The sequence below is a fragment of the Mesoplodon bidens genome, assembly GCF_964165515.1.
Source record: "Mesoplodon bidens genome assembly, chromosome: 5".
NCBI classification, from domain to species: domain Eukaryota; kingdom Metazoa; phylum Chordata; class Mammalia; order Artiodactyla; family Ziphiidae; genus Mesoplodon; species Mesoplodon bidens.
In genome coordinates, this window is record NC_138161.1 from 121,610,762 (window position 1) to 121,625,326 (window position 14,565).

The 14,565-nt window shown below is 38.3% G+C and overlaps 1 protein-coding gene across 1 annotated transcript in view; it reads right to left on the reverse strand.

Moving 5' to 3' along the window:
• Positions 1-14,565, reverse strand: part of ZNF385D (zinc finger protein 385D) — a gene marked incomplete at both ends in the record, with an annotated part of 950,735 nt that overhangs the window by 867,768 nt on the left and 68,402 nt on the right. The window lies entirely within an intron of this gene.

Here is a 14,565-nt window from a genome sequence, read left to right on the forward strand (position 1 = left end):
TAATTAATTACCCATATTCCATTTTCTAAATATCTATTCTTTTCAATAGCAGCTTTATCATATTCTAAACTCTAATAGTTCCTAGGGTCTTTTTTTCTGTTATTCATCTGCACAGTTCTCTCTATATTGATAGTTTATTATTTTATCTCCTTCCTTCCTTCTCTTCTGTCTGCTTTTTTTTTTGCTTGCTTGCTCCCTTTTTTCCTTCCCTTCCTTCTTCCCTTCCCTCTTTTCTCTTTCTCCCTTCTCTGTCTTTTGTGACTTCCTCCTCCTGTCTTTATTTTCTTTTTCTTCTCCTTCTTCTATTTCCTTCTGATGTTTCTTCCAAAAATCTGCTATTAACTCGGGGTTTCATTCTTAGTGTTCCACTGATGTTCCAGATCTGGGCAAAGCATATAGAATTTTGCTGCTGCATCAACCATGTCTGACAGTTACACCAACCTGAAGACCCAAAATCAATCCCCAGTGAGTAGGTTGAAAGGGGGGAATGACAAAAATAAAATGTAACTAAGTTTGTAGGTGACAAAGGCCCATCCATATTAAATATCACACCATAACAAGCTGAACTCAGTCTGCCATCCAACCTTCTTTATATATACTCAATATTTTGTTTGTTTGTTTGTTTGGCTATGTTGGGTCTTTGCTGCTGCACGTGGGCTTTCTCTAGTTGTGGTGAGCTATTCTTTGTTGCGGTGTGCAGGTTTCTCACTGCAGTGGCTTCTCTTGTTGTGGATCACAGGCTCTAGGCATGCGGGCTTCAGTAGTTATGATGCATGGGCTCAGTTGCTCCATGGCATGTGGGATCTTCCCAGACCAGGGATTGAACCCGCGTCTGCTGCATTGGCAGGCAGATTCTTAACCACTGCACCACCAGGGAAGTCCCAATATTTTGTTATTGAATTCAGATTATCTGTGTTTGGATGATTATGAAATTTATTTCATTTTTGTTAATGCAATCCTTACTTTCTCCCCTCCTTCTACTCATCCTTACCCTTCTTTATCCAAATGGTCTCCACTATTCTCTGGTTTCTTTTCTTCAAACAAACTTAAATTCATTTTGAAAAGCTTCCTTCCAAAAAATATTGAAATATTCATTGTGATTTGCTAAAAATGTACATTGATTTGGAGAAAAATGTTACACTGTTATACAACATTTTCATCAAGGCTTATTATCTACCACTTGAGTTGTTTGTTTTTTTTAAAATCATTTGGGTCCCACAAATTTCTTGATAATCTTATTTCAAGGTACATTAATTTAGTAGTAAATTATTCAATGGAATAATTTTCTATTCAATTTTATATCCTACTATATGTAAATGTTAATATCATCCTTATATAGCTTTTATAATTGAGTACCCTACTGAACTTTATTTCCAATGTATTTTAGTTGATTAAGTATATTATTTGCAAATAATGATAGTTTTATATTATTCATTATAATAGTTAAAACGATTATACCTTTTTACTGTCTTATTGCATTATCAAGAACATTTCAAGCTGTTTTAAATATTGGGGAGTTTATGATAATGGGATCTCTGCTCTTTTTTTCACTTAATTAGGAATATTTTCTACTGAATGATGGGATGTTTTATAAGACTTCATAATATTGAAAAAATTTTCATTCTTAGAATTAACCATATTGTTTACATACTATTACTCTTAATGTACAAAAATTAAATTTTAATATTTTATTTACATACATATTTATTTATTTATTTCAATTTTCACATGTAGAATTGATCAGGAATTTCCTTTTCCTCCATTATCATTCTCAGATTTTGGTATCTTAATTGTGCTGGGTTTATAAAATAGATAAAGAATTGGTTAATCTTCACACAAGATAATCACACTGTGTTCTGTTATCTCCCTGAGAATATTGGATATTGGATTTTTCCTTGAGTTTTGTGTAAATTCCTAACATTGCTTTCTACTATAGACTGAATGTTTGTGTCCCCCTAATTCATACGTTGAAATCTTAACCTCCAATGTAATGGCGTTAGGAGGCGGGGCCTTTGGGATTGAGTCATGAGGGTGGAGCCCCCATGATTGCGATGAGTGCCCTTACAAAGAGACTCTGAAAGCTCCCTTGCCCCTTCTGCCATGTGAGGTTACAGAGAGAAGACAGTCTTTTGTGAACTAGGAAGTAGGTTCTCACCAGACACTGAATCGGGCAGTGCCTTGACCCTGGACTGTGAGAAATAAATGTTATTTAATCCACTCAGTCCATGGTATTTTTGTTCTACCAGCCCAGATGGATTAAGACAGTTTCAAATTGACTAATTCTGCAGTATCTAATATACTTTCTATCATATCCATTATTTTCTGATTTCATCTCTTGGTGAGTTACAATATGCTTTTGAATGGATAAAGAAGATGTGATATATATATATATATATATATATATATATATATATATATATATATTCCATTGTGTGTGTGTACACACACACACACACACACACACACAGAGGAATATTAGTCATAAAAAATAATGAAATAGGGCCATTTGCAGCAACATGGATGGACTTAGAAATTATCATACTAAGTAAAGACAAATATCATATGATATCACTTACATGTGGAAACTAAAAAAAAGATACAAATTAACTTATTTACAAAACAGAAATAGACTCATAGACTTAGAAAACAAATGTATGGTTACTAAATGGGAAAGGTTCGGGGAGGGATAAATTGGGAGTTTGGGGTTGACATATACACACTACTATATATAAAACAGATAATCAACAAGGACCTACTGCATAGCACAGGAAACTCTACTCAATATTCTGTAATAACCTATATGGGAAAAGACTCTGAAAAAGAATGGATATATAGGGCTTCCCTGGTGGTGCAGTGGTTGAGAGTCCGCCTGCTGATGCAGGGGACACGGGTTCGTGCCCCGGTCCGGGAAGATCCCATATGCCGCAGAGCAGCTGGGCCCGTGAACCATGGTTGCTGAGCCTGCGCGTCCAGAGCCTGTGCTCCACAACAGGAGAGGCCCCAACAGTGAGAGGCCCGCATACCGCAAAAAAAAAAAAAGAAAAAAGAAGAAGAAGGAAATAATGCCATTTGCAGCAACATGGATGGACCTAGAGATTATCATACTAAGTGAAGTAAGTCAGACAAAGACAAATACCATATGATATCACTTATATGGGGAATCTAAAAAAAGGATACTAATGAACTTATTTACAAAACAAGAAATAGACTCACAGACTTCGAAAACGAACTTACGGTTACCAAAGAAGGAAGAGGGGTGAGGGATAAATTAGGAGTTGGGATTAACATATACATACTACTATATATAAAAGAGATAAACAACAAGGACCTACTGTACAGCACAGGGAACTCAATGTTCTGTAATAACCTATATGGGAAAAGACTCTGAAAAAGAATGGATAAATGTATATATATATAACTGAATCACTTTGCTGTACACCTGAAACTAACACAACATTGTAAATCAACTATACTCCAATATAAAATGAAAATTAAATTAAAACTTTAAAAAAACAAGCAAACAAACAAACAAAAAAAGAAATCTTGGGGTGGGGCTCAGCAATCCGTTCCAGATAATTTCAATGAATGCTCAAGTTTACAAATACCAGTCTAAGGGTTCAGCTGTGCTCCTTACATATTTGTTCATTTTGCCTATTTTGAATTTGGGGTCCATCATTTTTTTTTCTTCAGACATTGGTAATTCTATCCTTCCCTAGACTGTGGCAGTTACTGATACATTTTCCCCCTAATTTATTATATTCTCTTGTGTATTTGGAGGAAGAGTGTTGTATATATATATACTCAAGATCCCTTGAGGTCATCGTAAAGGTAAGCTTGATGTTACATGAGATACTTCTACTGGGAAGGTATAAGAAAAAATTCATGGCAGGAAACCCTAGAAAAGTGGCTCTAATAGGAGGTGGATGAAGTTTTAGATTCCCCAAAAGTAACACTCCTATTGGTGCCTCTTTGTACAATTTCTTCTTTCCTTGGTCAGCCTCCAGTATTAAATGACATTTTTATCATACGTGCCACCAGGATCTCTCCTGGTAGGAAAATTTGCCTGTGAATCTATTCTTTATTCTATTATTAGAGAACATATTTCCATTTAATCATGAGCCTAACTGGTTAGCTAAATGGATACACTGATTTAATTTAATACTTCAAGGCCAAAATAAATCAAATGAAAGAAAACATGAAATTCAGGATCTGAGGGAGCAGTGTTTGAATGCTAGTGCTGGCAATTACCAGCTGTGTGTTGATGGCTGGGCGCCATAACATCTCTAAGCCTCTAGTTTCTCAATTGCAAAAAAAAAAAAAAAAAAATTGACTCAAAATTCTAGATTGTTGTAAGAATTCAAAATAAATAAGTAAATATAAATGCAGTAAAAATTTGGCTTTTATTACAATGTTTTTAAATATTATAGCTCTTTAGTCTATTACCATTACTAGATATCCTTTGTGTTAAAAAGAAGCATTCAAGGGCTTCCCTGGTGGCGCAGTGGTTGAGAGTCCGCCTGCCGATGCAGGGGATACGGGTTCGTGTCCCGGTCTGGGAAGATCCCACATGCCGCGGAGCGGCTGGGCCCGTGAGCCATGGCCGCTGAGCCTGTGCATACGGAGCCTGTGCTCTGCAACGGGAGTGGCCACAACAGTGAGAGGCCCGCATACCGCAAAAAAAATAAATAAATAAATAAAAAAAAAAAAGAAGCATTCAGGACTTCCCTGGCGGTGCAGTGGTTAAGAATCCGCCTGCCAGTGTAGGGGACACGGGTTCAATCCCTGGTCCAGGAAGATTTCACATGCCACGGAGCAACTAAGCCCGTGAGCCACAATGACTGAGCCTGTGCTCTAGAGCCCACGAGCCACAACTACTGAGCCCACATGCTGCAACTACTGAAGCCCACGCACCTGGAGCCAGTGCTCCAAAACAAGAGAAGCCACTGCCATGAGAAGCCTGTGCACCACAAGGATGAGTAGCTCTCGCTCGCCACAACTAGAGAAAGCCCGTGCACAGCAATGAAGACCCAACGCATCCAAAAATAAATAAATAACTTTAAAAAAAAAAGAAGCATGCAACATATTAATCCAAAGGAGTGGAAAGATTAGATACCTGGTTGTAATTATAGGACCATAGGAATAACTGTCTATCTCTATCTATTTAAATACACACTCACACATCTTCACAATAGGATGATAATTGGTTTCAAAATGTTTGCTTATGGCCCATTAATTTCTATTACTATTAGTGGGAAAACTCCAGTGTTCCTATTAATGGAAAAGTCATCATGATGGTAATATAAATAACATGTGTTTGGACTTACATACCATAGACAACCATAAATTCTTTCTCTACCCTTGAATAATAAACTGTAAAAATTCCTAACCTAAAATTGGCAGTCATTCAGAGGCTGGGTAAATTATAGCAAAATCATACTTAAAACATCCCCAATATGTTTGGGTGTAATTTTTGCACAAAATAAAGGTGGTATTCTAGAAAAGTTTGAATTTTGATGCAAGCATGTGGGATATAGAGTAGATAAGCAGTAGTCACACACTGGGGAGAGAAATTGATGACTGAGTCTACCATCCATCTGCCCAAAGGCTGTGATCTGGCTCCAGGTCCCATAGGAGAAATACATCGAATAAAATAAAGGAAAATAAAATAAAGGAAAATAAATTTTTGCAAAGTCAATTGGACATATACTTATGTGTATGGCTCAAATCACCAAAAAGTCACAATAAGAACACTCAGAAGACAGTGCTGTAACTTAATAAAGGAAGTTTCTATCCTCAGTGGGATGATCCCAGGGCTGAACTAGGTGAAGGCGTGGACCTGAACCCTTGGTAGACAGAAAACTATGAACATAAAAATGCACCACCTTTTTTGGATTATCTTGCACATCACACAGCTGACCTCTGATGTTTCAGGCTCATATTTAACCATTTTTCATTTAACATTTTCCATCACCTTCTTGGCAACCACTGAAAACCACCACCTTTAGAAGATGTGATCAGAGAAAGCTACCACCCCTGTCCCGTGGTCTCTCCCAAAGGAGTTTCTGTTCAAGGGGTAATCTTTGAAGGAAAATGACATTTAGAAGATTGAAAAAGAAACGGGAGAAAGTGCATAAGAATATCCAAGGCAAAGGAGAACAAAAGAGATAGCAAAGTTTCACAGGAACCAAAGTCAGGCTCAGCTATCACATTTGCAAGCCTGGGGGAAAAGCACAAATTGAGGTCCACATACCAGATATCTAAATATCTAAACATTTAAAGTTTATAAATCAAGCCAACGCCATATATTTTAGGATTTTTGTTAGGATGTCACACACTCTGGGTAAGAATTTCTGTCTCAGTTTTCTACTGCTACAAACTATCCCCCCAAAACATGGGCCTTAAACCACTGTGTTAATATTCACTCATCGTTGCCCCCTGTGGCCTCAGCTGGGGCAATCTGAATGGCTGAGGGCTGTCAGGAATGACCCCATAAGTGTCACCTACTTGAGTCCTACGTTCTTTCTTTTTTTTTTTTAATTTTTTTTTTTGATGTGGACTATTGTTTTTTAAGTCTTTACTGAATTTGTTACAATATTGCTTCTGTTTTATGGTTTGGTTTTTCGGATGCGAGGCATGTGGGATTTTAGCTTCCGACCAGGAATCGAACCCACACCCCCTGCACTGGAAGGTGAAGTCCCAACCACTGGACCGCCAGGGAAGTCCCAAGTCCTAGGTTCTTACTGCTGGCGGGTGCCTCGGTTTCTGTGTCAGTTGGGTCCTCCAGGAAGAAGATAGTGAGATGGAGTTAGGATTGCAAGTAGTTTTGGGGGGAGGATAGAGTGATGCCTATGAAAGTTAAAGGGGGAGAAGCCGGATTGAGCAGAGAATGCCTTGAGATCAGGATGCAGATTTGGCAGCTCTAGCAGAGAAGAGTGAACGGGGCAAGAAGAGCTCTTGACTGCAGTGCATCACTGACAAAGCCTCTGTCAACCCAGTCTTTGCTGGAGCTCCACAGCTAAGACTGTCATAATGGGCAGCAGTGGCCAGACCCTAGCATCCCCATTCTGCTCGGCCATTGGCTGGCAGCTGACTGATCAAAACATGTCCTCATCTTGAGCACTGAGGTGGAGCCCGAAGAAGCTTCAGCCAAAGGCTCTGAGCTACCTGCACTCCTTACTGATGGAAGATTCCTTCTCAAACAGGGTGCACCTCCATGGCTGACACAGGATCCCACATGCGGCTTCTCTGGGTGGTGACCTTGACCTTCCCCCCAGCACACTGGACCTGGTCATCGTGGCCGAATTCCCCCGAGGGCCACCTCTGCTATGTTCTATTGGTGAAAGCAAGCCAAAGGGTTTAAGGGGAGGAGATCATCCAGAAATGAAAATAGAAGGACACAGAGTTCATGGAGGGTCTCCAAAGTACCCATCTACATGGAAGCACTGGTAGGACCATCCTCACAATGGCAGAGCCATTGGTATTAATACTAAGGCATAAGTATTAATGGGGGCTCTTTTACCTCCCTTAATCATTTATGTTATAGATTGGATTTCTGTTCTATAGTGAACTAGTAAGCTATTAAAATATTTGTATTCTCCTATCTTAACACATATAATCTCCTAAGGACCTGAAGGGCCAGGTTCAAATTTAGAACTCGTGCATTTCTCAGGTTTTTACACTAGAATATGCTGGTATAGGGAAACAGCTGGTTTCTGATCCCAGCTCCCAGACTGGGCTCATCCACCTTTATTCCCAGCCTGAACTCCCTGCAGTAAGGCCATCACACGGATGTCTAGACAGCCCAGATAACACAGCCCTGATCCATTCACCTCCTCCACTGTCCCCTGCCAAGAAAAGCTGTCTTTTGGCCGATCTCTGGCACAGTCTGCCTTTGAAAGGATAGCCTGGGGAAGAGATGCACACACACCATGGAGAGATTCCAGAATCCTGCGTACCCAGAGCAAAGCCTAGAGGGGCAGACCTGTGCTCTAAAAGGGCAAGTTCCTTGATCTGCAAACTTCTTACATGGCAGAGGTTGGGGGCATGGCCAGAGGAGGACCAGAGGAGGGCTCTGCAAAGGGCAAAACCCAGAGCAGAAATCCCCCTTTTTCTGGGCAATATAGCTAATGAACTTGGAACTGTCAAGCAGAGTGGGGCACTCAGTGACCTAATATTCCCCTCCCTCTTCTCATATTCTCCTTTGAAACAGGAAACACACATACGAGAATGTACAAGTGGACATTTTCTATATAACATTAAAAAGGATGTCTATATACTTCAATACAGATATATCCCTGTGTGTGTGTGTGTGTGTGTGTGTATATATACACATACATACACATATATATACAGATCTATCCCTGTTGGTTTACATCTTTACTAACATCTTTCCAAATAGTTCAAATATTTTGTCCATAAAGTCTTCATATGTCTTTCATTAAACTTATTCTTAGTTACTTAATATTTCTATTTTTATTCTAAATGGAATATTTACACTTTTGTCTTATTTCTCTAGCTAAGGGAACTAGTTAAATGTCTCGTAGTAGCTATGACAGCATGTTTTCCTCTACTCTTAGTTTTATAAGAGTTTGCATATACATATCTATACCTGTATTGATCTAGAAGCACATGATACACAATTACATTTACATTTCAAAAGCACATTTAAATGTGCAATGTATATTTTTGTCCAATATTTATAGATAATGAAACAAAACTAAAAAATCATCTATACATCTATGAGTATGTTTCAGTAGCTTTGAGCACAGAGAACATTAAATAGTTACCAGCCTGTTAACATTGACCACTTTGTGGGAATGGATTGGTGGAGGTACAGGACTGAGAAGAGGGAATTTCTGAGCTTATTCCCAGATGTGTCTCTATCAGTTGATTTATTAAAATAGGTATATACTTTTCCATGCTTCAGAAAAATTTAGAAAAATAATTTCAAGTTAAGGAACATGGAAGCTGTTAAAGATGGAATTTTTTAAAAGGTTGTTCAGAATTTCAGACCCAGTAGTCAAAAAGAATAAAGACTTGGGAAAGATCATCCAATTGGTGACTGAAAGGTCACTGTGCAAGGTGCCATTTAAACAGAGTAGTGGAGGTGGGACTTTAAAAAGCACACAGAGGGTGAGAAGAGAGGAGCCCTGTGACTGTCCCTGTGAATTTCTTAGTGTGTTACATCAGTGTCTCTCCAGCTGAATTTGGGGACTAATGCTAATGGGCATGCCTAAAATTTAAAAACATAAAAAAGATACAAAACAAAATGAAAGATTGTAAAATGGTCACATTTCCATTTGGAGGAATTTGAATTTTATAGCATCAAAACAACACAATGCTCTGAGAAACAGTACATCCATTTCTAACTCTATTTAAAAGTTTCCTGAGAGTACTTGGGCATGGACTCAGGATCTTTCGTTTTATTTTTCCACCAAATCCAGGCAATTTCAACTGTTTTATATTTGACAGTTCTCAAATAAAGACTTGCAATTTTCTTTTGATTCCACTTAATTCTAAGAAGACATGATTTGGCGGAGGGGACACAGCCAGAGCCGAGGCCCTTTTAAGATTAAAGTGTATTCTAGAGCAGTTGCCACCATAATTCAAATTTTGTGAGCTTGTGTCAGGAGGAGAATATGCTTCTATCAATAATGAACTGGCATCTCTTCTCAAATTGCTTTCAGGGTTCACTGGGGCTGTGGAAATTAAAGAGGATGATGGTGACTTTAATAACAAATAAAATGACTAACACCTACACAAGTTTGCTGTGGAAATGACTTTGTGTTCTCTTAAGATTATCATTTATATGATGATTGCAATTTAGAATATATTGACAAAAAGTGACAGAAAACAAAAAAGCAAACTGGAAGAAGTCCACGGTCAAAATAACTTTTTTTTAAATTGAAGAATACTTGATTTACAATGTTGTGTTAATTGCTGCTGCACAGCAAAGTGATTCAGTTATACACATATATTCATTCTTTTTTATATTCTTTTCCATTATGGTTTATCACAGGATATTGAATATAGTCCTCTGTGCTATACAATAGGACCTTGTTGTTTACCTATTTTATATATAGTAGTGTGTACCCGTTAATCCCAACTCCTAATTTATCCCTCCCCCTCCTTTCCCCTTTGGTAACCATAAGATTGTTTTCTATGTCTGTGACTCTATTTCTGTTTTGTAAATGAGTTCATTTGTATCATTGTTTTTTAGATTCCACATATAAATGATATCATATGATATTTGTCTTTCTCTGTCTGACTTACTTCACTTAGTATGATCATCTCTAAGTCCATCCATGTTGCTGAAAATGGTATTATTTCATTCTTTTTTATAGTTGAATAACTCTTTAAGTCTCTACTTTAATTTATGGCCTGAGTAAATCAAATGCTGGGAATATTTCCTATCCAAAGGATGATTATACTCCAGACAAGGCATAGAGGAATGTATGAGTAACAATGAACAAACCATACTCTGAAAAATACCACAAGTAAAACATTCTATTAGAATACCAATAAAAAGAAATGTTCTGTTGAAAAAAGTTTAGACATACAAAAAAGTAAAGAAAAAAATCCCTATGCATTAACCAATATGCTTAATAAATGAAATATAGAAAATATAGTTGAATCCTCATGTCCAGAGGATGCCATTATAATGAATTTAGGGTTTATCATTTAAAGCCACTGCATATGAACATGGCATTATAAAGAAATATATATTATTTAGCAGATATACTATTTTCTCATACTTTTTCTTTTTTTTTTTTTTTTTTTACAGGCTCCAGACGCGCAGGCTCAGTGGCCATGGCTCACGGGTCCAGCCGCTCTGCAGCATGTGGGATCTTCCCAGACCTGGGCACGAACCCGTGTCCCCTGCATTGGCAGGCAGACTCTCAACCACTGCACCACCAGGGAAGCCCACCACCAGGGAAGCTCCATATCCTCACCAACACTTAATATTGTCACAATACTGGAAATTTCTGATTCCAATTTCTGTGCACAAGTTGGTTTCTCAGTGTGATTCTAATTTGTATTTCTATCAAGTAGTGGTAAAATTCTGTATTCATTCCCGACCTCTGTGACTGCCCTGCTCACATTGCCCTGAATGCCCCCTTGTGATATGTATAGTTTACACATGTGCTCAGATCAGTCCCCAGAGTAAATATTAGTTTTTTGATAACAGTCTATATTTCCAAATGGTTCTGGCTACTTTTTTGTCCTTTGCTCTTCCATTAACATTTGGAATAAAATTTTCAATTCAGACAGCACATCTCTGTTGGGCTTTTGATTGGATTACTTTGAGGGTATAGATTAATTGGGAGACATTTAAGGTCCTTACCATGGTATCCTTGCTTATGTATCTATCTCTATTGGTTTACATGTTTTCTAACATCTTTCCAAATAGTTAAAATATTTTGTCCATAAAGACTTCACATGTCTTTCCTTAAATTTATTCTTAGTTACTTAATATTTCTGTTTTTATTTTAAAGGGAATATTTACACTTTTGTCTTCTTTCTCTAGCTAAGGGAACTAGTTAAATGTCTCATAGTAGGGACTTCCCTGGTGATGCAATGGTTAGGATGACATGCTCCCAATGCAGGGGGCCTGGGTTCAATCTTTGGTGAGGGAACTAGATTCCACATGCATGCCACAACTGAGAGTTTGCATGCCACAACTAAGTAGCCCACTGGCCACAACTAAGGAGCCTGCCTGCCGCAACTAAGACCTGGCACAACAAAATAAATAAATAAATAATAAAATAAATAAAACATTTTTTTAAATGTCTCATAGTGGCTATGACAGCAAGTTTTCTTCTACTCTTAGTTTTATGAGTTTTCATGAAAAACTGTAAAATTTTAATGAATTCTCTCTTTTCCAAATTTGAAAGGCGACAGTTAACATTTATTGCTAACATTGCTAATTGAATTGTATTCTAAAAGAACATGATTAATGCATACTAATAGTTCTTTGATAGTTGTCAGAATTTGTTCCACACACCAAAAACTGCCATATTCATTCCCTTCGTTGGTAGTAATAAGACTGTTGGCCACGCTTGTTGCTAGGGTGATGACCACTTTCCCCAGACTTCCTTACATGCACTGCCTGCAGCAGACTGGTATATACGTACTACTAGTGGGATCTCCCAGCAAAACCAAGCAGGACCCTGTGGGGCTGCTTGGCATGGAAGCCTTTCAAGCAGTTGTTAATCAGAGAAAGGAGGGGATGGAGAGACAAGGGAGGAGAAGCCAAAAAACAATAGTGCAGCCTTGTGGCAGGGTCCTGGTTCCCCCTCAAGGGATACACACAACAAAATCTTTGAGCTGTTTTGCAGAACTAAAACCCCCAACAAATGGAAGATGTTAGCATTCTTCATTCCAGAGAAGGTCACAGTTTGGTAACCAGAGAAGCGCATCAGGAGATCCCTTGAGACCAGATTAAAGGAGTGCAAGCCCTGCACACACCCAGATCTTCATCAGCAACCCCACCCTTGAACTATTGCTATAAAACTCCTCAACAAACCTCCCTGGGTTGGGACACAGTTTCTGAGGCATGATCCCGCTGTGTCCCCATTTGACTAGCAAAGCAATAGAGCTATTCTTTTCTACTTCATCCAAAACTCTGTCTCCAAGATTTGATTCAGCACTGGTGCACAGAGGTCGAGTTTTCAGCATCACCACCTTGCACATGATCAGGTTTTGTCCTCTGTCCCTACTCCCTTAATACACATATGACCTATTAAAAGCAAAAATTCGAACCACCATGGATATGCTGGTGTACCCAAGACAGCTGTTAGCTCTATAGCTCCTTCAGTTATCCTGACCCATCCTTTTTAGCTTATGAAGATTTGTTTTGACTTTGATCACTTTGTCTATTAATTTAGAGTGATTTTTAAAGCACATTCTATAGGGCATTTTTAGCTTTTCTGTCCCAGTAGAGTTTACGGTTTACATACTAAACCATAGGGCTATGATTAAATCAATCAATGATTTTTACCTTGTTATATTTTATGTAAGTATCCATCGTTACAGTGTCATATAGGGTACTTTTTTCTGGCCTGAAAGTCCTCTGTGTTCTCCCTCCATGCCCCTCTCCAACCCCTGGCAACCACTGGACTTTTTACCATCTCAATAGTTTTGCCTTTTTCCAGAATATAATAAGTTGGAATCATACATTATGTAGACTTTTCAGAGTGGCTTCTTTCACTTAGTAATATGTGTTTAGGTTCCTGCATATCCTGCATAGCTTAATAGCTCATTTCTTTTCAGCACTGAATAATATTCCATTTCTGGATGTACCACAGTTTATTTATTTATACATTCATCTACTAAGGGATATTTTGGTTGCTTCCAAGTTTGGACAATTATGAATACAGCTGTTATAAACATGTCTGTACAGGTCTTCATGTGGACATATGTCTTCACCTCCTTTGAATAGACGTCGAGGAGCCTGACTGCTGGATCATATGGTAAGCATATGTTTAGTTCTGTAGGAAACTGCCTAACTGTCTTCCAAAGTGGATGCAGCGTTTTGCATCCCTGTTACTCCTCATTCCCCCCAGTATTTGGTGTTGTCAGAGTTCCAGATTCTGGCCATCCTTATAGGTATGCAGTGATATCTCATTGTTGTTTTAATTTGCATTTCCCTGATGACATAGTACATGGAGCTTCTTTTCATATGCTTATTGGTCATCTGTATGTCTTCTTTGGTGAGGTGTCTGTTAAGGTCTTTGGACCATTTTTTAATCGGATTGTTTATCTTCTTATTGTTGAGTCTTTAGAGTTCTTTGTATCCCTTGGATAACAGTTCTTGATCAGACATATCTTTTGCAAATATTTTCTCCCAGTCTGTGCCTTGTCTTCTCATACTCTTGACAGTGTTTTTTGCATAACACAAGTTTTCAGTTTTAATTAAGTCCAGCTTCATAATTATTTCTTCAAAAATTGTTCCTTTGATGTTGTATGTAAAATTTTAAAGCAATTCATGTACATGAATTTGGCAAAGAGAAGACTTCTTTTCCTGTTTTCTGGCAAGTGATGAGTCTGAAACTTTTATATATGGAGATAAAGTGTAGCCAACTTTTCTCTTTCTTGTGATTAAAAGAAGTTCTTTCTTCAGTGCCTGCTGTCCTGTTTCAGGACCTGGAACATACTCTGTATGTTAAAGTTCCTCCAGGAGAATGGCATATTAATAAGTTGATATTCTTATTTGCCAAGACTTGTCTGTCTTCGTATCTTCAGTTTTATCTGTCCATTAAGGTCTCTAAAATAATGAAGAGGAAACTATAGCTCCATTAAATAACTACTCTCAGAACCAAGAAGAAGCTGCTGCTTCTTATTTGGAGGAGGTTACTGATGTTGGGTTCATCAGGAAGCTGCTGCTCCAGCAGGTGTGGGATCAGCAGCTTAACTGAAGGGAAAGCTTAACTGAAGGGAAAGCCTTGGTATGTCCCTTGTTCTGCTGTGGCTGCAACGTGAGGTGATTGGGCATGTGATACTTCAGATGATCCAAGAGATGGGATTTGCTAATAAGTGGCTGTAGGGATGAGGGAAGAATGGACT